This window comes from Egretta garzetta, unplaced genomic scaffold (assembly GCF_000687185.1).
Source record: "Egretta garzetta isolate BGI_Z169 unplaced genomic scaffold, ASM68718v1 scaffold280, whole genome shotgun sequence".
In the NCBI taxonomy this organism is placed as follows: Eukaryota; Metazoa; Chordata; class Aves; order Pelecaniformes; family Ardeidae; genus Egretta; species Egretta garzetta.
The window spans coordinates 1,243,119-1,270,779 of record NW_009258219.1 but is presented as its reverse complement, the minus strand read 5'-3'; the positions used below and the strand labels follow the sequence as shown (position 1 = coordinate 1,270,779).

The following is a 27,661-nucleotide window of genomic DNA, read 5'->3' as shown; positions in this document are numbered from 1 at the left end:
ACAAGATTGCTCATTCACACAAGAAAAAAAGACCCACTAACTTTCAGTTAGAGCTTAGCTCCTGTGTACAAGTTAGTAAAAAGAAATACCTTACAGTGGTGCTAAAGACTTGTCCTGAAGCTTAATGATGATGTCTGCAAGAGCAGACCAAACAGCATCAAAACTGAGTAAAGGGATTAACAGACATGGCGTGTCTTTCTGAACCTATTCCCATCCATCATTGGCAAAGGAGAGGTTGTTGGATCTAAAAGTCATTGCTCTGAGATGCGTTGGGTATGTGTGAATGAGACACTTGTGTTGCTAGAGTGTGTCAGTTCTGTGTCATACTCATGTTCAGAGGCTGTTCTTCCTTGGTAAAATGGGCGTGGGTGAATGCTGGCTTAGTGACTGATCTTGGAGCCTTGTGCCAGCAGGTTACTTGCCTTTCTAGCAGCTGCCCATCCAGTGCCAGATCACAGGTCTGAGCAGCCATCCTCGCTGCGGGTTGCCACAGATTGATGCACTCCATTTCCTGTGTTGTAAGAGCACCTCTTCACTTCATTAAGGTGACTAAAGGTCAGTGAGATGGTTGAATGTTGAAATAAAAATCCAGTTCTTACTTAAATACTAAGTGGAAGGCTTATTTAAATGCATTTTTCTTTTTGTTTTTCAAAATGAGTTTATTTCAAAATTTGAAGTGAACTTACGGCAACCATTTCTAAACTCTTAAGTTTGCTGTAAACTGAAGATCCTTTATCAAAGAAAAAACAAGCTGCCTTACTAAATTATTTTCAAACATGGAAGAGTTAAAAAAAATTGTCCTGCTCTTTAATGGGGAGGAATTATTCCTCTTAGGGAGGAATCATCTTTGTTTTTTGAAGAGCAATTCAAGTTGTATAAAGGCACTGGGCATGTCAAGTGTTACTGTCTTATACGTATACTTATATAGATTTATACATATACTTATACATATACTACTATATAGATTTTATGAGTGCCAGTGGAAATTAGATGTGGTGCAAGTTGGATGAAAATTGAAAAACTAATTACATTAAATATTTTCATAAGGTGGGATCTAAGTTTCATCTTGTATTCTTCTGTGCAAACTGAAAATATGTACATGAGTCAGGTCTGGCCACCTTGCTTACACCAGCCGACCGTGAAGAACACTTTCTTAGGAAAAGAACCAAATTATATGCTTGTTAAGAGTTGAAGTAAATTATTAAATTATGCAACTGCTTATTTAGATTATGATCTAAAGAAGAATTACTTGAAACATTATGGAAATCCTTAGAAACATCAGCTGTAGTCAATATTTAGGATCAGATTTAAATTTAATTGCAGGATAAACATTTGCCTGTCTTTAATGTTCTTTGGCACACAAAATAATGAATTCCTGTAAAAGGTGGGGAATTTTTAGCCATATTCTGTTTACATATCATTGAGTCATGCCTGGACCTGTAAAAAGCCCCCACAGAATTTTATGGTCATAGTTAGGTGTGCCGGTTGTCCTTTTTGTATACATAGAAGTAAGGGCACAGAAGCGCTGGCTGTAGTGCTGAACAGGGAGGAAATGGAAAATTAGCAGGCATGAGAAATGAGCTGAATGTGCTCTCACGAACATGGGTTACAGGACAAGGTGGAGCGTGTTTGATAGCCAACTGCATGTGGGCCCTTTGGGAAAGAAGGCGACATGGTCAAGGGCATAAGGCAGAGGAAGAGCCCTGGCAAGGACAGAGTCAAGAAGCCACCTGCTACCACTATTCTGTGACTTACCAAGGAGCAGCAGGGATAAATATTGGAAGAAGAAAAATCGGCCCTTGTGCTAAAGGCAGGAGTTTATCCTAGCCTAGGTAATGGATAAGCAATCCCTGCATAGGATCTTCACAATGGAAGGAAGAAGGGAGGGTAGAGCTGGTGACATCAAAGGATAACTCATCCTACCACAACAGCGAGGAATTCATGAATGCCAGGGAAATGGGGAGACTGGTGGCTGTATAGGCAGGAGTTAAGTGAGCAGAGCCTTGCAAAAATCACAAATTAAAACCTTGCTCACGTAATTCTCTAGTAGGTGAATCTGGTGTATTAAAATTATGAATACCAAAAGCAGAATAAGCATGTACTGAGCTCTGTGAATGTGCAAAGAAGTGTTTGTAGCTCTTCCAGGTACGCAAACAGTAGTAGCACCTTGTAGACAAAGGCCATATTTTCTAAAAAATTGATGTGACATTTATGGTCATATCGACCAACTTTGAACTTTTCCTTAGGGAAATAATGAATGTGTACAGATGTGAGACAAGATTAAGAGTGGGTATTGAAATCTGCTGTTGAAAAATCATAACTTAAAATTGATTATTTGAAGCCCTTTAAATCAATGTTTTCCATAGTGCAAGGGGGCATGCTACAGTTCGTTGTGGTCCCAGTCTACGAGATGCTAATGTAATTACAGGCTCAACTTTTGCCGTAGCTCTAGTGTTCCTTAGCATATTTGTTGTATTAAAAGTCCTCTTGTAAGGCAGGGGATTTTAACAAACACTTGAGTAGATAGCAAAAAAAAAAACCAACAAATAAACCAAAACCCCTGTTAATATGAACCACTTTTGGTCTTCCAGCCATAGTTAGGCCTGTCACTTGCAAGTATGGGGATGTATTTGCTGGCACATACAGAACACAAAAGGCTTGCTTATGCAAAAAGCAAATGGAATGGAAAATTGCAGTCATGAGGAGGGATGGGAAAGTAGTCTTGGAATATGTGGGTTTTGGGAAGGCAGTCGATGGGTGTTGGCTTGGCTGCAGCAAGGTGAATGTGGTGATGAATAGGCCACACAGCAAGGATGTGCTGTGAAACCGAAACTGGGCTGCTGCTGTGGGCAAGGAGGGTGCGGGCTTCCCGGCAACGGGCCAGAGCGGCTCCGGCTCGATGGGGAGACTGGTGATGGTGAGACAAACTTCCCTATCATTCAGTGGAGAGCTCTGGCTTCTTAGGAGATTTCAAAAGCGAACTTGTTTCAGCTTGGTGCATGCATCAGCAGGTTTCTAGCCAAAACGTGTTATGTGAGATTATCCTGCATGGAGGATTTAGCCCATGTGATGAGTGGGAAATTTTATGCTTGAAATTTCTCTCCGATGAGGAATGATGGTAGAGTCCTAAGCATGTATATGACTTGATACTGGTTCAAAAAAAAAGTTAAGCTTTCATGCACTTGTTTTTTACTGAAAAGTCAAAATATTTCAGCCAAAAAGCAGACATGACTTGAAAAAAATACTTTGGAAAAAAAAAATCAGTTAAACAGTTGCAACAAAAAAATACTGTTCACCTATACCAGGAAAAAGGACACTGGAGCAGAACTGGATGACAGGGAGAGAAAAAGGCATGGGAGTGGCAGAAGGGAAGAAAGCAGAACGAAAAGAGAACGGACTCAAGGGCAGAAACTGAAAGTGACTATGAACACCAGGTGAGGAGATATTTAAAAAGCTAAGCTAAATGAGTGTAATTACCGGCACAGATATGCTGAGTAGGGGACACAGGCAGCCAGCAATGGCAAAGGTTATAGGCAGATTATGTGAAATAAAGATTAAGAATCAAAGAAAATAAGACTGAGGATAGTTTCTCTTATAGATGATGATGTGTCTTCAGCAAAATGGATGAGAGTATCTAGGCTGCAGATGTGTACAACACTGGAGAAGAAAAAAAAAAAAAACAAAACAGAAACTGACTGTTCTGCCGCCCTCTGGAGTAGCAATCACTGTTCCTCTCTGGTCTGAGGGCCAAAACTACTTTGCAGTTAACATCTGCAAAGCCTTTGACATGGTCCCCCACAACATGTTTCTCTCTAAATTGGAGAGCTATGGATTTGATGGGTGGACTGTTCGGTGGATAAGGAATTGGTGCGATGGTCACATCCAGATCAATGGCTTGATGTCCAGATGGAGACCGGTGATGAGTGGTGTCCCTCAGGGGTCCGTACTGGGACCGGTGCTGTTTAACGTTTTCATCAATGACTTAGACAGCAAGATCGAGTGCACCTCAGCAAGTTTGCGGATGACACCAAGCTGAGTGGTGCGGTTGACACCACGGGAAGGACGGGATGTCATCCAGAGAGACCTGGACAGGCTGGAGAGGCTGGTGGATGAAAAGCTGGACATGAGCCGGCAATGTGCGCTGGCAGCCCAGAAGGCCAACCCTACCCTGGGCTGCATCAGGAGAAGCACGGCCAGTAGGGCAAGGGAGGTGATTCTGCCCCTCTGCTCTGCTGAGACCTCACCTGGAGCCCTGTGTCCAGCTCTGGAGCCCTCAGCACAGAAGGACATGGAACTGTAGGAGCGGGTCCAGAGGAGGGCTACAAAAACGATCCAAGACTGGAGCATCTCTCTTATGAGGACAGGCTGAGAGAGTTGGGTTTTTTCAGCCTGGAGAAAAGAAGGCTGATGGGGAGACCTGATTGCGGCCTTTCAGTACCTAAAGGGGGCCTATAGGAAAGATGTGGCCAGTTGTGACAGGACAGGGGGTGTAATGGTTTTAAACTGAAGCAAGGTAGGTTTAGACTGGATATAAGGAAGAAATTCTTTACAATGAGGGTGGTGAAACACTGGAACGGGTTGCCCAGAGAGGTGGTGGAGGCCCCATCCCTGGAAACATTCAAGGCCAGGTTGGACGGGGCTCTGAGCAACCTGATCTGGTTAGCGGTGTCCCTGCTCACTGCAGGGGGGTTGGACTAGATGACCTCTAGGGGTCCCTTCCAACCCAGAACATCCTATGATTCTATGATCTTCCTATTTGCTCAACCAAAGCTGTGGATATAGTGGTGGCCTCCCTTGGTAGCAAGCAGGCTTTGGAGGCTTGCGGGCAATACTTCAGACTCATCTGGCAAAGTCCTTTGTGCTCATTTTGGCACAGTAGCTTTTAAGCAAGTGGTTAGTTTGGCTTCTCCAAACTCAGAAATACAAGAGCAGGCTGAAAGACAGAAGCGTAAACCATTTAAAACTGTTCTCCTGGGCAGAGAGTAGAGCTTCCCACCACCTGCTCCTTTTCCCCTCTGTGGGGTATTTGGGCATGCAGTGACAAGTACACAGGTTTGCCTCATTTCCCATCACCGTAGCTGGGAGGCTTGGGTGGTTGTTACAGAGAAGACGGAGTAGCAGACTGCCTCTCCCAAGCAGAAAACAAACAGGGTATCCAAGTAGCACAGGCTTTCTTGATTGGGGTGGATGGTAAAGTTGCAATGCAGTTATCTGCATTTTTTTATACATAGAAAAATAAGTCTTTGTAAACACTCCTGTTGCCAATGATCTGCAGTAAATATTTCTGATGAAAAATGGTTCTTTTTTTTGAGTTAGGTGTTGGCAGCAGCTGTAGTGCATATAATGTTCTAGCAGTTTTCCAGTTAAATGAACATAGCTGGAAATAACAGTAGCCATCATGTGATGAGGTTCTCTTATGCAACTCATTTCCCATCTTACCTGCTTACCTTCCTCTTCTGTATTTAATTTTTATTTCCTATTGTGCGCATAGGAAGAGAAGGTGATGGTTCTATTCAATGCTAAAAATACATGAAAAATTCTTTGGGTGTAACGTCTTAGTAGGTTTGGGTTAATATGTGCCTTTTATGAGATTTTTTTTTTTTTCATTTCTAGTTCACCTTGATGTTTAAGGAAGAAAGCCGGTTTGGGGAGGCTGCTGCCGTTTTAAGAAGTGGAGCTGAGATGCACTCAGTGATGTGATTTTTCCTTTTTTTATTCTTCTGTTATCAACAAAGATATCCTAATGTCAACAGAGTTATTCTTGGGGCGGACAGGGGAATGTGGTAGTTCTTTGTCAAGAGAAGCATGAGAAGACCTTGAGTATAAGTTTGAGAAATGACCACCTTAAAATCAGTGAAGTTAAAATTGTTTGGGGGAGTAAAAAGTTTCAAAACAGAGTAAGTAATGAGATTTTTTTTTTTTGCATGAGAGCTTTAACCGTTTATCATTAGAGAGTCTATGCCTTTTGATTACAAAACAGCTGGGTTTTTTGTGGGTTACCATTAAAATGTTCTGTTCACATGGTTGCTACCAATATATGGTTATGCTAAGTCAATCATGTTATTTCCTTTGTTTCTTTCAGACTCCACACACGCATCCCTTGTTGACCCATCTTTCTCAGACATTTCAGTGGGACCTGAGATTCTTAAAAAAAAAAAAAAAATCCCACCAAAAATATAATGGAGAATCTGGCTTGGTGCCAGCTTGGTAGAAAAAGCCTCACTGACTTTAACAAGGTGAAAATTTAGGATATTGTCATTTCCTAGGTTTTGCAGGCTTAAATACATAGAACAATTAAAGATTTCGACATTTAAGTTATATTTGGTCAAGATTTAGCAGTGCAGTGGATTGAGTTCTGTGGAATTAGGCATATATGGGTTTTGACTTTCTTAATTATCGGAGCAACACCAAGAATATCTATTATCTGCCTCTGTCTGGACTCCTTTGTGTTGATAATTATTGTGTCTATGTGCAATGTCATCCTGCATACATAAGCTTGCCTAGAACTCTCTCAGAAAGCGTAATGGAGATAAAATACTGTTGTCGCTAAGTGAGGTACGTACTTGCTTCAGTGGCTATTCAGCCCAATTGAACGTTGCAGAAAAATGACTCTCCTATCTATCTTTTCACATGCCTTATTGACATTTCAGATCTTCTGCAAACCTTAGCGAGTTGCCTGAGCAGCCCATGAAATTTCCCACCTCTGACGTGCTCCGTTTAGGTTGGGTTTTGTTTGGTTGGTTTTTTTTTTATCTCGAAAAAGATCACGTCTACTTGTTCTCCGCTATCTGTGCAGGTATTTGGTATATGCAGTGAGATTGTCACTGCTCCAAATCTCTCACTGGATATTTTGAAAGAAAAGATGTAACAAAACCAGCAGGACGCTGTCTTGTTTCTGTCCTTTCTAGTCACCAGTGAGGAGGTAACTGCAGGGGCTGCGTGCCGTGCTTAGGCCCTCAGCCCGGCTTGCCTGCCTGTACCTTTGCTGCTTGTGTTTTGTACTAGCTTTACCGACAGTGAATTCCATCTAGCCTGCTTTTCTTCTATTTAATTAATAAAATTTGACTTAATATGTAGACAAATGAAAATAGTTTGTGAAGTCCCATGTCCTATCTAAAAATCTGATTTTCTTTCCTATGCCCCCTCTCATCCTCAGCTTTGCTGTCCGGCAGTACAGGAGCTAAGGGGTAACTACCGCATCTCTACAAGTATCACTTAACCTAGAAAACTGAGAATTTCCATCTTGAGATCTTGGTGTAGGTTAGCACCCTATAGAGGAAAGCCACTCGCCGTGTTGTTAAAATCAAATGAGTGCTTTCCTAAGCAAGACTGGACACAAATGCAGTCAAAGGTTTTCTTGAATTGGAGTGGGATGGGATGGGCCGTGTAACCGACACAAAGGCAAGTCTGAAATTCTTTGGTAACAAATCAGCCTTGGCCTGCTAAAATGGAAAGTTGCTGATGGAATGAAAAAGATGATTCCAGGGAAGCCAGGCTGAAGAGATTCTGCTGTTACCAGCTTAGATTTCATTCTATGCTCACAGCTATACGGGCCACGCTTTCTTCTCCATTTAGAGTTCATCCAAAGCGATGTCGTATTTCTGTCGATACACCAAAGCTGTAGGTTTGATTCTGTTAATAGAATGTGCTGCAGAGATGTTTCCACATCAAAAAGTCCTTCCTGTAATGCTTCTAGTTTACATAACTAGTCCTAGCTTATATATTTTATGTAACTCATTCTTTTTATAAAAATATAGTATAGAACTTCTCTACAAATTAAAGGATTGATTCTGTGCTAACTGGCAAAAATGTTGATTTTAGAAGTAGGAGATGAGGGCCCACATCCATATGTTTCAACTCTTCAAAAGAAGCCTGAAATCAAACCCAACATTGATGCTCTCTTGTCCCATTTGTTTTTCTCTGCATCATTGACCGAGCTGTAAAAGTCCTTTCTGAGAAGTTTAGCAGTGATAGGAACTAAAAATCTTACTACGATCTGAACGATTGAGGCGTGGCAGTGGTGAGGCAGGGCTGTTCATAAAGCACTCTGAAGATAATGCTACCTGTAGCAAGTGTTGTTAGTGATTTGATCCCAGTGCCTTGCTAGTGTCAGTCATTCTGGGGGAAAAAAAAAAAAAAAAAAAAAAGACTTGGGCATTAGCAATCTTCACGATATTGGGGTATTGCTAGGTAGGAATCTAGAAATAAGCTTCTGGGGCTAAAATTGGTAGATAAAGGGGTGACCTGGTTTGGAAGGCTGCTGATCCAATGCAAGAAAGAAGCCAAATCCAAAACCTTCAACACAAAACCTTTGAAATTTGGGGGCAGCAGGGAGAGGGCAGTGCATGGGCACCAGAGTGGATCCTTCTGTCCTGCTGCAATCCCAAATCTGAGCAATTTGCAGGTACTGCTCCAGCTTTTAAGGCTACATAACTCATAGTGTATTCTGGTCTTTGAGGCCAAAATCTCATCAGAATAACCTGTGAGAATGAGATGCTGCCAAACCTAAACTCTTGCCTTATTTAAGAGACTCAGCTCTGCAGTTGATCCCTTCTTGAAGTATTTTTTTATTTTATTTTTTTTTAATGCACGCTCTCTGAACCTTGATACTGTGTTGAATTTGATAGACTTCTTAATCTTGATTGTTAACTGGAATATCTGGAACATACTTAATTGTCCAGATATAACAGATACTGAGAAGTTAATAATAAACTCAGAAATCTGCTGCTTAACCAGCTGTCTTGTTAATTATGTTAACATGTTGGCAATGGCTTTGATTTACACACTCTGGGTTTTGTTTGCCTTTTCAGGTCCAGTTCACTGTCTGCTCAGCTTCGTTTCAGCTGTGTTCTCTGCCTTTCCAAGCGTGCAAAGGAGCACACCAGGTCACCGGAGGGGGCTGCTGTGAACCACAGGACAAACACTCTGCATCAGAGCATCCCTGTAGATTCTAATACTCAAAGCCAGGTGCTTCTTTTTAACTGGTAGGACACTCTAATGCAGCTGTCTGCTGCCTGATTTCGAGCAAACCACTTCTAGTAATAGGAAGGGCTGTTTCTTTTGAAGTGCAATACAAAGGCCAAATCTCCACCCATTCTGAACACAGCATTCCTTTCGATCTCCCTTATAAAAAGGTAAGGTTGCACTGGAGGCAGACCAGAACGCTCCTTCAGCCTCCTTGAAGGCATCTCGTGACTAGTGGGAAGGATGAAGCTCCTGGCACTTTGTGGCTTTTTGTTTGTCTTCCTTTTGTGCCTCAGTGCCATTACTGCAGAAGGTACGGTATATTCTTCTAATACGGCCGTCTCCTTTCTTTTCCTATTCTTTCCTTTTGTGATATAAAATGCTTATTCTCTGTTGATTTTAATTAAAGAAAACAAACAGAGCTTGACAACTGGAAATGAGAGAATTAGTTTAGGGAAGGACTTAGACTGCAGAATGTGGTTGCATATCAATGCTTTGGTTTATACAGTAGTGTTTCCTCTCTGTTACTGCCTGGTCCATGTAGTACAGCATGATTCATTTTTACCTTCATCTGTGTTCTGAAACCCGCTCCTCTGAAAAAAAATTCCTGTTATATTTTTACAGTGGATAACCATCTGCTAATATAAAAATAATATATTTTCTGAATGGTGAGAAATGCATTAATGGCAAAGGCTTCTACCCTTATAGAACAAGGGAATATGAAATAGTCATGTCACCAGAGCTGGAGTAAATGAGAAGTTCTTTAGAAAATAGTGAAACAGGTGAGAGTAGCTCTTCTGACCTTCAATTTGTCTTGACTTTTTTTTTTTTTTTTTTTTTTTTTTTTTTACCACTGATATTCCACGCTTTAATTGCTGTATTACCTTGTGGCACCCAGTTACCATTTTGCAGTATTCCAAAGCATGCAAATTCACAGAGCGGCTTAAATCTTAAAACCGGAGATTTTTCTATCTGTCTATAGCTTCATCTCTGCAGGTGTCATTCTGGGTTTGCAGGGGGACAGTTTAGTAGGATTTTTAAATTGAGAAGTGTAACTTTTAGAGTTAACTTCTCAGCTTTGATGTTTGATAGTGTAAATCTCAGAGACCCACCATGATTGCTCCATGGTGTTTATTTTGCAAAGGAATGAATATGAGAGAAGGCAAAACAAATAAGGTAAATGTCCAAAGGTCAGAAGCAGCAGATTTACCATGCTTCATATTCTCTATAAGCACTGTAAGAACCACTTCCCACTTAAATAGGAGTGTCGAGAAACACATGGAAGCTGCCCAGTTTTCTCCTTCGCTGGAGTCTGTTCTGAGTGGTAGAACTGTTTCCCAGGGCTGTAGTACCTGGAGTCCTTCTGCTCCCTTTGCATTTTCTACTTCTATCTATTTGGGTTTCCTAGGCCCCTTGAGGGGAAACTTAAGGAACGGTGCAAAGGGAGAATTTCTAGACTTGTCTTCAGGAGCATAGCAGAAGCCTGCCCGGGAGGGACAGGAGACAGCGATAGCTGGTAAAACCCAAATGAACACACACAGGATCCTGTAATAATGTTCCCTTTTTGTTAATGTGGATCCTGGGGCATTGGTGCTTCCCTGGGTCAGAAGGTGGGGAGGTGGTGTGCAAAGGATGCTCTTCCTTGTCCATAAACATGCTGATGGGAAGGTAGAAGTGCCTGGGTGTGCAAAGACATACTTTCTATGTAAGACCTGTTACAGCAGAATGAAATGCTGGTGGCAACACCTCAAACCTCTTGGATAGTAGAGCAGCTGCCATCACTAGCTTTGGCTGTAGAACTGTGCCACAGGGATTTCCAGAAACATTGTGCATATATGACATTTTTGTTGATGAGAAATCACCTACCTCTGTCCTTTCTGCTCCACCTCTGCTCCAGAGTCAACCTTTCTTCTCCCTTTAATGCGTCCAGCACATAACATGTCAAGTGCAATCAACAGCTCACTTACTTAGGTCTAGTAGGGAGTGAATAATTAAATGGCTTTGCCCATCCAGAGCAATTTATTCTACACTCCTGTGCATATGGACACAGATACACTCTTTTTGCCTCTTGGTAATCTTTTTATGTTTTCATTAAGTGATATAACTATAAAAAGAATGCAGAGTCTCTTTCTTAGGTTAAAACAGCTGGAATTTGCTGCTTGTGTTGCCTGCCAACATTTCAAAGGGTAAAAAATCTTCACAATTTATCTGGCACATCTACTAGTGCTCCATGCTAGGGACAACGCTATGCACAGACGTAAAAATCAGTCACGATGATCCTTTGTTTCACAGATCTCTTTGTTCAAATGTTTCAGTGGTAAATTCAGTAATCAGAATGTCTGTGGACTCTAACCCATTTAGTGTATGCCTGCAGCTATTTGCATTATCTGTCTCAAGTAGTAATGTATTATTTTTCACCCTTAGGTCAGAAGCCTAAAAAAATCTGCTGCTCAAAAATACCCAAACTCGACAAAAAAGCGCACAAAGGTAATAAGATTTACAGTTTCGTTACATTAATTAGGTAATCATTATAGGTAAATCAAAGCACTTAGAGTCTTTTCCATCTGCAAACCTTGCAGACTTTTCCATGCAGGTGAGTACTATCTTCATTGTACCACTGAGAAACTGTTCTCTTTCCTCAATCAACTTATTGAGTGTTTGGATTGGGAAGAAGTAAGAGTAGAAGAAAATCCATTTAATGCTCGCAGTGTAAAATAATCAAGAGAAATGTGCTCTAGTCTGATGAAAGCATAAAGTGTTCATATCCATTCCTGCCTCGTAGGTCTCTCTCTTGTTTTGAGGGCAGGAAGAACAGTATCAGAGCATAGTTGCTTCTTGATAAGAACAGAGGCTGCAAAAGTGAAGTTTTATGGGGGCTTTGCCTTGCGGTATTCTGTCACCATCTATCAGTGGCTGCATCCATCTCCATGTTTTGAGACATCAACCAAAATGTGGTTCTGTAAATTCCTACAAATTCTATTTTTGAACCCACAGCCCTACCAGGAGCAAGAATTACCTGAGATGGAATTTGTCCTAAATACGGGGGTCTAAAGACTGTGGAAGTAGAAGTGTACTTGCATTGAAGTACTTGGAAGCCTTTTCTAGCCCAATCCGTTTCCTGCTTAGAACAAGGGGAGGGCCACCCTGTAGTCTTTTGAGACCATTTATTCTAAGGGGAAATACAGAAAAGCCACAGCCTTCAAAGTGAGGGCGAAGCATTTTGTTGCATTTTAAAGTAGCCTCATTCTGGATGGGAGTTTGATGTGTACAGTTGCCCTTTCAGAAAACCAGTATCTTCATTATTTTTTTTTTTCTTTCCTTGTTTTCTGACTGGCTGGTGCCTCACTGTGAACTGGTAGTCAGATGCAAATGCTTCCAGCTACAAGCTCAGTATTCCCTGCCTGGGTACCTTTTGGTTTACTTAAAACACCCTGTGTACCTGCACAAGGCTGCAACCAGCTTCATTTGCTTAGCTCCGGAACAAGACAACGCAAGGAGGGAGTAAGTCAGCTGGGAGTTAACTCTAGCTTCTTGTTCAGATGCGCAATGGAAAAATTAAATCTAATTTTCCAGTTCTACTTAGAGCTACTTTTGATAGCAAAAGGAAGATTTCCTGCAGAAAGGATCAGCATTTTTTAAAGCAGTTCCTGGAATTTCTGCCCTCATATCGGTGCTTTCACTGTATAAATATTTTATCAATCTTGTCCACTGTCACATATCCTTACTTTGGTGATTTGGCACCATTGTTAGTCCGAAAACACTGAGTTTGCTTCTTTCTGGGTGTCCATAGTATCCCTGGTTTCAGTGAGACCCCAGTAGAAAAAGCTAAACCACGAACAAGTCTAGGATAAAAGGATTAGGTGTGCTCTCTAGAACACTAACATTTTAAATCTGAATTTTCTAAGCTCATTAAAATGTCTAGCTGGTAACTTTCATAAAACTCTAAAGGTACAGAATTTGATCTAAAATAGTCTATTTCCTATTTACTTGTTTAACCTCTTCTAATCTTTTCATCGTAAAATTACTAATTTGAAGTTCCCAGCCAATTAATTCCAGCTGATGAAGTAGCTTAAATGCTTTATTTCTTTTTGTATTTATGTAAACTAGATGGAAATCCTTGTGTTTCTCTGTACAGTTTTCCTTTAGCTGGTCTCTTTCCTTCCTTTCCAGTCTCCCAGTCCTGACTCATGGGCTTTGTTTTATGAGCAGAGTCCTGCTGGTATCAGGGCAGCGAACCCATTGCAGGTTTATGCCTGTGGGCCAGGGCTTTATAGCTGTCGGGGGCTCCTCCCTTACTTAATTGGCAGGTGTAGTAGCAACTGAGGAATTCAGCTATAAACGAACCACAGCAACAACAGGGGCTTCCCAGCCCATCCATAAGGATTGAGGAATGCGATGCTGAACACATAGAGGTGGATCTTGTCTCTTCTTGGCCCGAGACAGATCATGTGTCCTACCTGGCTGAGCCCATAACCTTTCCAAAGTACTGAGCTTTCACGTGGTGAGCATCGCTAGTACTTTTCAATCTGAGGTACCTCCTGCTATCTGACAAAGCAGCAGGCGTTTCAGGCTTTTTTCATGCAATGGGCATGAAATCTCTCTCTGAAGAGTCTGTTCCTTTGGAATCAGGCTGCTGTTTCCCGTGGGTAGCATACAGTGACACTGGTCTGGCAGAGCAATGGGAAGTGCTGCGCTGAGAGGGGGAGAGAAGTGCAAAGGAAGCACTCCATTAAAACCTGTATGTTCACCACAAAATGATCCACAGAGGGAATCTGAAATGCCTTCCTCTGCAGACCCAGTAATAGTTGGTGATGGTCGCTTGTCCCCTGTTAGGCTCTTCCCTGGTTCTCGGAGCACTCCAGCCTGCTTGCAGTAACCATCTCCCATCCTCAGCTGCAGCCAAACCACTTTTAGGTCAGGCGTTGCTCTTTATTTGCTGCTTTCCTACGGGGTGCACCTGACTGCTGCACAGGACTGCTCCTCTCTGCTACAAATCTGCTTGTATGAAAATGCTCGATCTGAATCCATTGCGACTCTTACCGCAGATGGAAAAGCTTAGGCCCGAATGCAGCAACTGCCCGAAGCAAAGCCCGGTGTTTTGTTTCAGATGCAGTCTGGACTGGAGTTGTACAACCTTGGCTTCTGTCCTTTGTATCGTTGTGGGATTTCTCTGTGAATTGTGCTTGCAGGTTGCTGTCTGTTCTGGGGGAATGTCACCTGCTTTACGCAGTCGGCCGGCGAAGCACGCCGAGTGACTTTATCAGCGTTACTCCGCGCTGTTCTTGGTGCTAAGCGTCTGCCTGGGGGAAGCTGCGAAGCCCCTGGGAGGCTCATTCAGTGTGGTTTAAGGAAGGGGATAATTTAACCATACTGGCTACTTCTTTTGAAGCAAGATCACTGATTTCCTAGAAGTTTGCTCTTCCATCAGAAACCATTATTGCCACAGAAAGTAAATGTTTCAAGCCAACGTCGGCCTGTGGCTTCTTTCCAGGAAAGATGGTGAATGTGGTGATAGTAAGGGGAAGATATGGAATGTGTTGATTGTGGGACTGGAGCTCTGGGGAGAGAGAGTAGTGCCCTGTGCCTGTGAAGATCTTCATCGGGCTGCGGAACTTCCAGCAGCACCCATCGTACTTTCAGTGATTGTGCACCCTCGGTACAGGGGGAAAAAAACCTGCTGGGAATGGGTGATCTCCAGCAATCTAATGAAGAGGGGGGAATAAAATTGCCATCATATTCCTTTTTATTTTCAGATCACTGATAATCTAAGCCTGCCCATATAAGCATGGTTTAGCTTCAGATATTAAAGTTTTGTGCCGTTCCTACACTCCCAGTTAAACATCTCTCCATTTTCTCTCCTTTGTTTTACAGGTATAAATTTCAAAAAGGCTCAGATGGAAAGAAGAAAATACTGCAAACCTTGTCATCAGCAGGCCTCTTGGATGGTTCCTGGACCCCTTCCACAGTTAAAATGAGCAGACGGAGAGCGGGGTGAAAAGTATCTGCCTGCCAGCGCTTTACTTGGTTGAGGGCCCTCCTTTCACAGATAGAACATGAGTGTATATTATTTTTTTTTTGGGAAAGGCTTCAGTCAGTACTGTTCATTCGTTCACTCAGGCTCCTTCATCTTGTTAGCATTAGCCTGGCAGCTAAGGAGTCTGGCGAAGCTGTCTGGCTGCCACCGGGCTTCGGGTCGCTTGCATGTTCCTCTGCACCAAACAGGGACTTAGCTCCTCAAATCAGAAGAGGAGAGCTGGCTGACAAGCTGGCTTGAATCACTTGGTTTGCATTTTTGGATTGCCTAAAAGGTGGGAAAAGGCTGACGTTATTGTTTCTAGTTATTGGTATATATGTGTATTTAACCTTTTATACGAATGATTTATTTTATATTGACAAAAGGATTTTGTTTGTAGCTAGACACGTGATGATTTTTCCTGCAGCCTTTCCTCTCAGTGCCTGAAGTTCACTTGGAAGTGAATTCCTAGCAAGTGAGAAAGAGCTCACCATTTAGAAAGGGCTGAAAAACTAGATAAGCGTGTTGTTAAAATAGTGGTAAAGGACCAGATTAGAGTACAGCAGTAAGCTTTTCAATATGTCTTCTAGGGGTTTAAATCTGGCTTTAAAAGTGAAGGGGCCTGTTCTTTAACTTCCTGGAAGAATGTTGTCGGGTGCTTATGAAACAGCACACTGGTGGTAAGGCTCATCAAATTAAGCCTCTGCCTCTTGAAGCCAAAAGCAGCTGTTCTTTTAAGACACCTGAGTCGTGCAATCACCTTAATAAATAAAACTTACTGGAGCTTGAAATAAATGTTAAGAAAAATACCAAAGGACTGAATAACAGTGAAACTGAAGCACCCTCTGCTGACACCATAAGCAGTGATTGGGGTCTTAACTCATGTATCTTCTGTCCTTTCCTAACTGTCCCCTGCCTATGCTGCTATTTCTCCACCTGGGGTGAGTCCTTGGATGTCCATAAATTTGGTTTTCCTTTTAGCAAACATGAGGAGTAGAAAGCTTTTCTGCTGTTGGGCAAATTGCAGCTTGCAAATAGTAATTTTTCCCCTCAGTACTCCTAGTACTGCTGTTTCTCTTAACATAATTTTCCGTATGGTAGGAATGGTCTTGGTGCCCTTCAGAATTCAGGGGAGTTGAATGGGGCCAGTCAGAGGCCTGTTGTAACCCACACAGGCAAATGCAGTTCCCAAGGGTCAAGGTTATGGTCACTTGCGTGTGGCCATGCTCTTTTATTGGCAATGTTTCTATTGTACTGAGCAATTGAACCTATTTCTGGGTCTTCTGTGTCCTTGTTACTACTTTACTTTCTTAGGGGTTCTGAGATTAGATAGATCTGACTCTCAGCTTTGTGTTTTTGAAGAGCTGACTGTGCATAGCATTTTTAGATGAAGGATAAAGGAGCTGCCAGTCCTTCTCACAAGATCTGAGTCAGGAGGTTGGTGAAGGAGCTGTGTTTGATTGTTCTGCTGCTGATCACTGGGAGAACGCATTTTATTTCTATTTTGTCTTTTGTGGCTCACAGGAGGAATCTGTAGAATACAAATGACACGTAAATGTAAAAAGCATTTTTGGTATTAAACATGTTTTCAGCAGGGTTTTTACTCTGCAAAATATGACCATGTGTGTTTAAAGCTCTGTATGCTGTACAGGTATGAAGATTCTGTTCTCTAATATGAGCATAAGCCCATTTCTTTTATATCTGAAAAATGCTATGTGATTTTTTTTTTATTTTTTTTTTTCCTCTCTTTGTCCCATACCCTCCAACCCGTGTGCTCCCCACTCTCCAATCCTTGTTCAGGCAAAATGTTCTCTCTGATAGCAGAAACATAAGCCCCAAAGACCATGAGCACAATTAGAGAAATACTCTTGGTCTCCCAAGAGATGCAGGGATATCATCCAATGCACTTGAATATTTTTACTTGCTTAGTTTCCCAGACTGGCCTCAGCCTAATGTTGAGGGCTATTCAAGTTAAAAATGTTACTTGTGTGAGGTTTTGGTCTTGACTGAACAAATGAAAGCGGGAATCCTCAAATTGTTTCAGCATGGGTTGTGACTGCTGCCCAAACATGTTTTGTTGGGGGGGGGTGTGTGTGTGTGCCTCATCTAGAGGTATCAGGATGTCAATGTGTCAGCCTCTGAAGATGATTCCTCAGCAGACTTTGACTGTTATGTGCCAGGCCAATTCCCCACGGGGTAGAACAGAGCTACCATGTGGTTATGGCTCTGCTTACAGGCGTCTGTTCTTTCTTTTGTTTTCCTTTTATTTTTGTGTATGTTTGTTTGGCATTACCTAAGGAGAAAGATACCTGCTCAGTGGCTTTTCAAAGCACACAAACTGTATGCTTATATAAAAGTAGTAAATTTAACTTGTCCAAGCCGACAAATGCATTTGTTTGTATCTTGTGCTTTTGTGTCCATTCGGCTGTCGAGCATGAAAACTGCACAGCCTTCAGGTTCCAATAAAGACATTTCTGAATGCCAGAACAGATGTTGAATCCTGGTCTGACCTTGTCAGCTAAGTGAGCCAGGCAGCCCCTCACTTTGTTTAGAGCTGAACACCACCAGCTAACACCAACTTTTGGCTCCATGCCTGTGAATTGTCAGGAGCACAGGAGAAACGATCGCTGCTGACAGGGAGTGTAGGGGCAGAGGCAAGTTTGGGGATCTCTTTTTTTCAATGTGGGTAGAAGAAATAAAATTGTGTATTCTTTACACAAAATATGATCCCAAAAGTTGTAACGGGGGATTTTGCTGTTGCGTTTTCAGCCCTTTAGACTGTGTGGCCCGCACCTGATGCAAAGGCCTGGATATAGTTGAAGAATTCAAGATTTTTGCTCTGAAGAAGTTCTGTTTCTCCAAAGTATGGACTACACTGGCAACTTCTTGTGATTTCATTTGCCAAGGAAAACTAAAATCTCTCACGGACAGTATAATCTCAAATAATAAACTCAGGTGAAACATAAAAGCAGAGGGATAGATACTTCCTATTGTAGATTTATATATTCCTATGAGGTAACTTATAAGTTAAGTTAAGCCAAAACTGAGTGGAAGACTCATGGTGACTTCAGTGTTATTGGGTCACTTCTGGAGATCTGTTGCCTGATTCCGTTTTGTCCAATGTTGTTGCTAACTACCCCCTCATGAACAGCATTAGAAAAGCATTGGCAGATGGTGAATGCAAGTCATTTTACTGAAGTTTATTCTGCGAAGAATTTGTCCAAAGCTTAGCAGTGACTTTCCCTCTTGTACGTTGAAGGTGAGGGGAAAACCTCCTCATACATCAGTCATCCCTTTCTTCAGGTCAACCAGTTCTTACTAGTTGTGAGCAGTTATCTTTATCGCAGCTAATTTCTCTGCAGGACTCATCAAGTCTTTTTTTTAATTGCTGGTGGGGAGCAAAGAGAGCTCCCCTAGTCCTACATTAAATGACGTGAGCAAGGGTGTTGATTCCAACCCCTGAATGTCTGTGGCTTCCAGTAATCCTTTGGTATTGTAAGACTTAGGGCAGCCATTGGAAGACCTGCATTATTTTTTAACACACAATTTTCTCATCATGCTTTGTCTTTTGATCTTAGAGCAGGACTATCTGCACAGAAGGAATTTCCCCAAATTACTTCTGTTTTCAGTGCCTCAATGGTGGGAGTCTCTGCTAGGAAATTCAGTGTCTGGCTATGGATTTGTCCAAGTCATCATTCAACCTTTCTGCCAATGTTTGTTTGCGTGTTTCAGAGCCGCTGACTGTGAATATCTTCAGGTGGGATGGATTTAATTCCACATTTTCAGGCTGATGCTCCACAAGGGAGTGGCTAAGGCCAGAGCTTTGCTGCAAGATAAGCATCTTACCTTCACAATGCCATCTGGTCAGCCTCCGAAAGCATTATCGGAGAAATCAGGTCACTGTCTGCCTATGAGAGATCTTGTCTGCCTTCTGCAGCCTGACACAATCACAGAAATCTCCATAGTCATGAGAAGCTGTCACACCAAGCCCAGTTTCTGTCAGAGACTCAAACCTGCATCCAGGCTGTTAGTTGAAGAGCTGGTTAGTCCCAGTTGGTGGTACGGCACAGGTGCTCGCGGGTGATGATTTAAACCTCATAGAGGAGGCATTCAAGCCCAAACAGGGGAAGGTTCAGCACACACGGAAATACCTGTTCAATGGATGGTTGTGATTAACTGCCCACTAGGCACTTGTACCATCTCTAACACTGTTCACATGCATTTGTGATAAGTGTAGTGCAGTCAAAGCAACTAATGGCTCCTGGCTAATGGGATCTCCAAGTCCAAAAGCAGAACAGCAGCAAGGTTTTCCTCAGCTGACAGGCGAGATGGCATTTAGAACTTAGGTCAGTGAGGAAGAGTGGTTTTCTGCTGGGTTTTGTGATGTTTGGTCATCAGCACTGATCCCAACCTTGGGGGGGAAAAAAACCCAAATTATTCCTGAGGCACCGTTTGGTTAGTCTGTAGCCACCCGGTCTCTGAAAATCGAATCTCTGTAGCATGCTCTTAAAATCAGCTCCCAAAACTGAAGCACACTGGAAAATGCTGTCTTTGCTAGGTGGGTTCTCAAGACAAAACTTTCTGCATTGTTGCAGAGCCCTGTGTCACAGTCAGTGCCAGCTGTGTGGCATCTTCCCTGAGTGATGCTAAAACCTATTTGCATCCCAGTATTTTCCCCAAGAGATCAACATGCCTGAGTAGAAAGTTGTTTTTATACAAAAAAAAAAAAAAGCGTGAAGAAGTCCATCTGCTTACAAATGCTATCAGAGAAACAGCAAGATGGTTGAAAACAAGATCCTGAATGAGGTCTGAGAGAATGCAGCAGTGTCTGCAAGTCCCCCTTTAAAGCATTTTTTCGACTCACTGGCTTTCCAGTTGTTAACTTTTCATTCCTTGGGAAACAATAAATGATGGCAGTTGTCACTGGGCTCTTATCTTGAAGTTGTTTGAATATACCAAGGTTAAACAATTCAGTGTTATCCTTTGATTTAGTTAAATATATACCAATACTGCTGCTTTCTTCTGCAAAAATCTTCAGGTGAGTTGTTGATGAAAAGAGACATTAAAAAAAAAACCTGAGCTGGAGTTATGTCTGGCAAAGTGTACTATGTGCATGGTTGACCTTTGCCTCGTAAGGTCCATCTTTGATGATCTGTGAAAGGAACTCCCCTAGATTTCCACCAGTTTAAGTCAAGACTCAACAGTTTTAAACACAGATCCTTAAGTCTGAGAAGTGAAGTCAACCTGGCTTTTTGGAATTTCATTAAAAAACGTGCTTTGTACCTTTGTCTATTGAACTAAACTTTCTCTCTACTTCCTTCCCCAACTTTCTTTCCATGCTTTCTTCTGTTCCTAGAATTGATTTTACAGTTTTTGTGCAAGACTTCCTCACTGGCTGTTGTCATGGACTAGAAAATGATCTTTCATCTCTTGGCATGATGGTCCCCAAGCCATTCCTTGTCTCTGTGGGATCTTATTTCAGAGAAATTCTTCTGCTGTCTGAATTTCCTCAAGCTTTTCTCCTTGTGCTGGACAACTTTGATTTCATGAATTTCTGTCCCTGAGACTACCTGGAGTGCACATTGTCAAAAAGATGTGGTATAAAACGGTGCTGCATTGCATTTGTTGTTTCCAGGCATTATTTTTCCACCAAGGACAGTTTCAGTTACAGGATTTGAGCATCTCTGTTTCAAGGCACCATATAATCATCTTAAAGTCATGGTATAAGTAAGAATTTTTCTGTCATTTAATTTGTATTTCAGCCTTCACTGTAATAACTTTGGATCATGTAATTTCAGTTACCAGATGTGGAAGTCTATTCCCAGATGTTTTACTCATTCCTCAAATTAACATCTATTGTTGAGATTCTCACTGTATAGTTTTATTGATTTATTTTATTGACAGACTGTTGTAAAAAGAATTCAAATAAGCACCATAATTTGAAAGTACTTGAAGGTGCGGGAGGAGACAGTAAGAGCACAATGCTCATAGGTAGAGCGAGTAGGCATGAAGAGCCAACCTCTGGGCTCTAGCCAGGTTAAACTACTTGCTTTGAGAACCAGCATACGTACAGGACTATTGACTGTAGAAACCTCTCCAGGCAAGGGCTAGATAGTTGCTGGGAAGCGTATGTGGGAATAGAGTGGTAGTCCCATGTGGTTTTGAGGTAAGCTGAGTATTTAGGCCTCTTGTTATAGACAGAAAATCTGCTGGAATATACCTTGCTTTCTCGGTTAAGGACAAGCACTGCTTTGGTGTAAGGCTGCCTGGATACTCACATTTCCTCTTGTTACAGCAGCTGAAGGCAAAGGCCAGCTGGAGCTCCCAGACCCTAACAAGGTAAGCACCTCAGCACTTAGCCCAGTTTGAGAGTTGCTGAGTTATGGGCTTCCCTTCTGAGAATGGTTAAGGCACACACCTGCGTTCCCCACAGGAGAGGTCATAGGAAGACCCATCTCCAACCACAGTGTCACACATTTACCTGAGTAAAATCCACGAACTGTGCTGGCCCCTGTGGCCGAAGTGCTGGTGTGGTCCAGAGCTGATCTCTAGCAAGGGCTTTGGTTCACCTGTAGTCTTTGCTTTCATGCCATGCCAGTACTGAACAGTTGAGTCTGGTTATACATGGCAGTGAAAGGAGCACGTTTAATTTTCATACATCCCCCGGTTCAACAAGTCCTATTAGTGCCTTGTAAGCAGTGTATACAGCGATGTCCATGGTGTGCTCGCCAGCCTGGAGATTTATGGGGAGAACACAAGCATTTCCTTGCTCTGCCTTGACAAGTCTTGTTATTTTTCTTAGCCACACCGAGTAAACTATAAAATCTTGATTCATTTGTTATTCACACCCCAACTCTGAGTTATATGTACAATTTTTACAGGCAAAACAATGAACAATACTAGTTCCTCCATAAATAACTTGGACTGTCTGCTGCTAAATGGCATCCTTCACAGAGATCCCTGTCACGCTCCGTGGCACCACATCCATCAGAGATCATACTGCCAAAGTGAATGTAGGCTATCTAGATATACCCGGATATTCTAGGGACTGTTTGTTCTTTTTCTATCCCTGCCAAAATAAAATGAGGAGAGTGATACGTAGCTTCCAAAGAAGCAAGGTTACTGAATTGTAAATGGATCTCGCAGCGGTCTTTAAAAGCCTCTAAGCTAATAAAATGACTTAGCAGGAACTTTAATTACTTAGCAGCTGTGGCAAATGATCTCCTTTCCCCAGTTACCTGCAGCACTGTTTTTTGCAAACACTATAAAACATTCTTTGGCAGCCTACAACCAGGAGGAGCTGTATCTGAGGCGAAGCCCTGGGAGGGTCACTTCCTTTTCTGAGGAATTCCCCTAACCTTCTCTGCTGCCACCCACAGCACAGGTAAATCACGCAGGCAAGCACTCTGAAGTTTGTGGTTTGCAGGCTAGCATTTTTTCTGAGGGACGAAAGCACTGTCTCTTTACCTATCTGAAAAAAAAAACCTCACCACGTTTTTTGGGAAGCACTTTGACATCTGTTTGAAAGTCATTGTGGAAATGCTAAAATTGCTCCATGTGGAAATGCTAAAATTGCTCCATGTTTGGTGTCTGCTCTCCCTCGTTTTCCTCCCATTGTCATTTCTTAATTCCTTTGGAGATAAGAAGGTCAAGGCTGTGGTTCCCTCATGACAGCATTGTATAAAGCTGTAGCGTGGCATTGTATAAAACTGTAGCATGGCATTAAATGTATTGCGGTACGCAAAATAACAAGGCTGTCCGACCACACAGAATGGTGTTGCTCAGTTTTTAAGACCACTTTGTCTTAAGGAGCCCTGGGTACTGCCCGTTCCTCACCCCATTACCTTGGCGTGTTTGCTCTGCTGCCGGGGTAGCTTTCATGGGCTCCCGCTGCAGACGGGGTCATTTCTCAGTCTGCACCGAGCAGAAATGCTCTCAGAAGCCCAGTAAACTAGGGCCCACAGAGAACGAAAATTGGTTTTATTTAGATATATGTGTGGAGTTTGGCATTTAAAATACTCCCCCAGCAAGAGAAGATTTTGGTCTGACTCAACTATATCAGGCCATTTAAGGAGTTACGGACAGAAAAATCTGACTTTATTTTGTGCCTTAGGAAATACTGACCATACATACCTCCCTACCTTGGTCTCGGTCTGTGCATGCCTACACAATTGAGTGAGTATTTCCTCCTCCAAGGTCTGCCTTGCAACCTCATGACAACGCTTCGCTAGCAGTTACTGGAACAAGACTTCTGACTTCCTTCTAGCTTTTCATGGCACTGGGAGTGGACACAGGGAAATGTTTTTACTACAGCTAGACTTCCAGTTTTGGTTTTGGTTTTTTTTTTTAAAAAAAGTTCTCACCCTCAGATTTGGACATGATTATAAAGTGCATTTTCACAGGTAGGAGATATAGTGTGTGGATATGATTGTGTACCTGCTTTCTTAGAAAGCCTTGCTATCCATTTGGAAAATATGGGGAGTTTCTTGCTATGTTTATTGTTCTGTATGTCAGGTGTATATGGGATACAAGAAAATAGCTCAAAAGAAATTTAAAGCCTAGCATGAGGATGTTACATATATCTGGAGATGTGAGTACGTACCCCATGTCCAGCAATAGGACTACTTCAAAACAGCTGGGGGCAGAAGAATTTTGATTTTTCAGGGATGTGTTTTCTTTCTCTTAATTTATTCAGTAATTCTTCATCGGCGTCTAACAGTATGAGGCTTTCTTGGCTAATGGAGAGCTGGGAACGGTGCTGATAAGAGCCACGGGTGCCTGGGCTGGGAGCAGCGTGCCCGTGGAGGGAAGCTGGTGTGACACCTCTGTAGCTCCTCACGCGCCCTCGCTGCTAAAGGGTTCTGCATCATCGTGCTTGACCGGGGGCAGCCAGGCCGTGAGAGCACTGCTTCAGAGGGGCCGTGGGGGATGCTCGCCAAGAGAAAAAAGGTGCATCCTGAAGGATGGTGGAGACAAGCCATCGGCATCCCTGGATCAAATATGAGATTGGGCTGTGAGGTGGGAGGGTACGTGCGGAGCGAAACATGTGCGATACAAACAGGAAACTGCAGAGAATCCATGTTTGCATTCCCCCTGAAATTTTCAGTTTCTCTGTGGAATAATATTAAGCACAATATATTTATGTAAAAAATGAAAATATTTCAAATTGGAATATGGTTTTACTGCAATGTGAGCATTTTCCAGAGAAAGAAGATGAAAATGTTTAAGGTCAAAAACTGATTTATGTGTTAGAATAACTGATGATGGATGGAAATTTTTTTACCGATCCTAATAATGAAAATACTTTGTCAAAGCCCAAAACAAAAGTTGCTAATTTTAACATGTGAGTCTTAATTTATAGGTTCTCCAATTTATTTATAGACACAAGGGAGAAAAAGTAGATCACATACAGTCTAAAAGTGTATGCAATTCTTAAAAATGACAAATAAGCCAAACCAAAAAAAATGCCTTCTGACACTGAGAAGTAAGCAAGTACCAGAAAACCTAGCTCTTGAAAGGAAATTAAGCCTTCTGGTTAAATGGCTTTTGCCAAGGTTTTCTGTGTCAGGGAGGAACATAACATGCTACATCTTGCCTGAAGAAACTGCAGTTTGTGTGCAAATTTTAATTATTTGCTTGCTGAAACTTTGTCCCAGAATTTCAAAGCAGCCAGCCGTGTTCAGTGCTTCCGTTCCCGTTATGCCATACAGGACACTCTGAGGAGGTTCAGGTTGACATAATGCTTGTGGCCAGATGCTTGTGCTCACCTCTCTGAAACTTGGTTTTCCTTTCCATGAGTGAGGAATGTTTTTCTTCTTCAATTTTGTGGGAGTATCTTCCTGAAAGAGTTGAGTTACCAGTTTTCTTTGCGGAATGTGTTTTATCAGACTAGACATAAGGAAGAAATTTTTTACAGTGAGGGTGGTGAAACACTGGGCCAGATTGCCCAGAGAGGTGGTAGATGCCCCATCCCTGGAAACATTCAAGGCCAGGTTGGACGGGGCTCTGAGAAACCTGATCTAGTTAGTGGTGTCCCTGCTCACTGCAGGGGGTTGGACTGGATGGCCTCTAAAGGTGCCTTCCAACCCAAGCCGTTCTATGATTCTACCCAGGGTTTTGCCATTCTCCTGAATACTGCTGAGGTTTAGCATACCTGCTCAGTGGAGCTGTGATATAAAAAAAGGGGTGTAGACAGCTGAGTTACAGTTCATGTTCTTTAAACTCCTCAAACCAAACAGTACAGTATTGCTTTCAGCTTTCTATTACTGAGCTGAGAGAGCTTTATAAATTTGACCAAAATCATTAACGACCACATCACTGTCTTTTGATGACTTTAATGTGAATTTAATGATCTTGGGCTAATTTTTTATAGACTGTCTGTGGCAGAGATAAAAACTGAACTTAGACCCCCATGAGTCAGAACTGTAACAATGAGATCACTTTCCTTTCAGATGTAAAAGTGTGAAACTCATTCAATTAATAGCAAGAGAATAGCACAGTGAGAAGCAGAAAGAGGTGTTTGTTGGCTTGCATTTGAATCTTGCAGGACTATAAAAAATTCCAAGTCACTTTAACAAATTTGCATATCCCAAGTGATGGGAGTGGGCTGTGGAGAGATGCATAAACTCCTATATAGGAGGTGGCATATTTGTTCTGGCAACAGGGAGGATCAGTTTGGTTTTCATGGCCAAGGACTCAAGCATGCATCTCTGATTTTGCTGCTCCTGCTGTGCAATGGTATTGTGAGTCTGCCTCTGTCTTATAGCTGGTAATTCAAAACAGAGGTAGCAATGGACGGTGAAGACATCTGAGGGACCTTAAGCTCTTCTTTCTTGCCATCAGACTGGCTCAGGTTCCTGCGGATCCCCCAGCACTTCCCATAGTTTCTTTCAGCAGCCAGACAGAAGCTATGGTGCTGTGCTAGGAAAATGCAAAGGATAGCTTGTGTAAAATTCTTCACCGCCAAAACCAGTCATCTTGATGGCCATCAACAGTTGTTCCTGGATTTTCACCATCATTTGTAGTAATGGAAGTTGGTGGAGAGTGATGACATGCCCCAGTAAATATCACCCCTCAGTGCTTTGGTGGGAGATTTTGAAGGGCAGGAATTACGTGGTTTGGACACGTGAGAGTGTTTTGGTTTGTTTTGTTTTGTTTGTGGTGGGAACTGCTCAAGTCTCTGCTTATACTGACTCAGCTCTGCAGAAACAAAGAGCACTGTGACCCCTCCAGGTCCCAGCCAGAGAGCAAACATCCAAGCAGCGAGCGCTTTTGTTACATTTACCTTAACACATCCTGCTGCTGTTAAGATGCTTGGAGAACAGCTTGGACAACTCTTGCTTGCGCCTTGCTGTGGACCTGCTGGTGAACGGACCCTTCGTCGCGCAAGGAGCAGCCTGGCTGTGCTTACCGCTGTGTCAGACTCAGGGTTGTTATGGTGTCTGTCTTGCCCATGGGGTATGTCACAGGCCCACCCTGCTCCCCTTCCTTTGCTTTCAAACCTCAGTAAGAACTCCCCTATCACATTCGAAGGCGTGAGAATAGGGAGAGTTTTGAGAAGGGTCTTGAAAATGTCTGAGGCTCCACTTCTCTCCTTCGTGGCTGTTGCTTCCAGCAATTCTGAGCGAATCGCACTACGCAGAACGCTTCCAGGTATTGATGGTAGCTCCCACAGCCCCTCTTAGCATGTGATTTAGAGAGGGAAGCCCAGAGTGTAATTTGGACTCTTTCTGCATGTGCTGAGGTTTATATAAAGTGTGCAGGACTTTTTATGTTGAATCTATTTACACACACAAATGCACACACACAAAACGCTGAATGTTCCTCTCCAAGGTAACACCTAATGTCATATGCACCCAGAATTGGAGGACAAACACAGGAAAAGGAGTAGCTTGAGCTGTTGTTATATGAATGTGAACGTAACTACTTATCAATACTGCCCAGAGTCTAGAACAGAGGGGTTTCTAACTCAGATGGAAGTCGGCATAAAATCTAAAGACTGTACATGTTTAATGTAAAGCAAAGCATGACAGTGGAAGATAATTTAATCTCTGTTATTTCTTTAATTTTATTTTTCTCTCTATTTTTAAATTGTGAATGCATACAAGCATCCGAAAACTGATTGAAGTGCAGGTCACGAAGCCCTCCCATTGATATGCCAAGCAGGCATTTCCCCAGGTAGGCAGCTCTAATGTGATTGCCCTGCGGCGGAAGGGCCACCCACAATGTGGAAAGAGTAATTTATCTCTGTGCCAGCTCGGTCTTTGCCCCCGCTGCTTAGACAGCCAGCACGGGTGGCAGAGAGCGCCGGCTGGGATGCCGGTGACCGAACGGGGCACTTGCTCATTGCCGGCTATAAACAGGCCCCCTCCTGCCCCCAGCAGTGGAACCCCTGGGCTCATACTGTTATTGCTGTGTAGCGTGAGGGGCTGGGGTCTTGTGGCATTTTATGTGCCATTTTAGTCTTAGCACCTGTTGCCAGTTCTAGTCTGGCCTACACTTTAGGCTGAGCTTTGGGATTGAGCTCAAGAACAGCTCTCATGGTGGGGCCCGTGATTCCCACATTCAGCGATGCAGAAACAGGAGGGCAGCTCTCCATGCTGGTGGAAGCCCATCCCTTGTCACCCTTGGTTAAGACAGACTGCTAGTCTTAGGCTTAAATTGGGATTTAGGGCTAAGAAAAGT

The 27,661-nt window shown here is 42.7% G+C and overlaps 1 long non-coding RNA gene across 1 annotated transcript; it reads left to right on the top strand.

Annotated features, from left to right (window-relative positions):
* Positions 1-432: 432 nt before the first annotated feature.
* On the top strand, positions 433-8,997 carry LOC118451854. The gene is made up of 5 exons (XR_004841435.1): positions 433-555; positions 3,306-3,434; positions 5,614-5,696; positions 6,797-6,922; positions 8,817-8,997. It is a non-coding gene; the product is annotated as an uncharacterized LOC118451854 (long non-coding RNA).
* Positions 8,998-27,661: the final 18,664 nt, after the last annotated feature.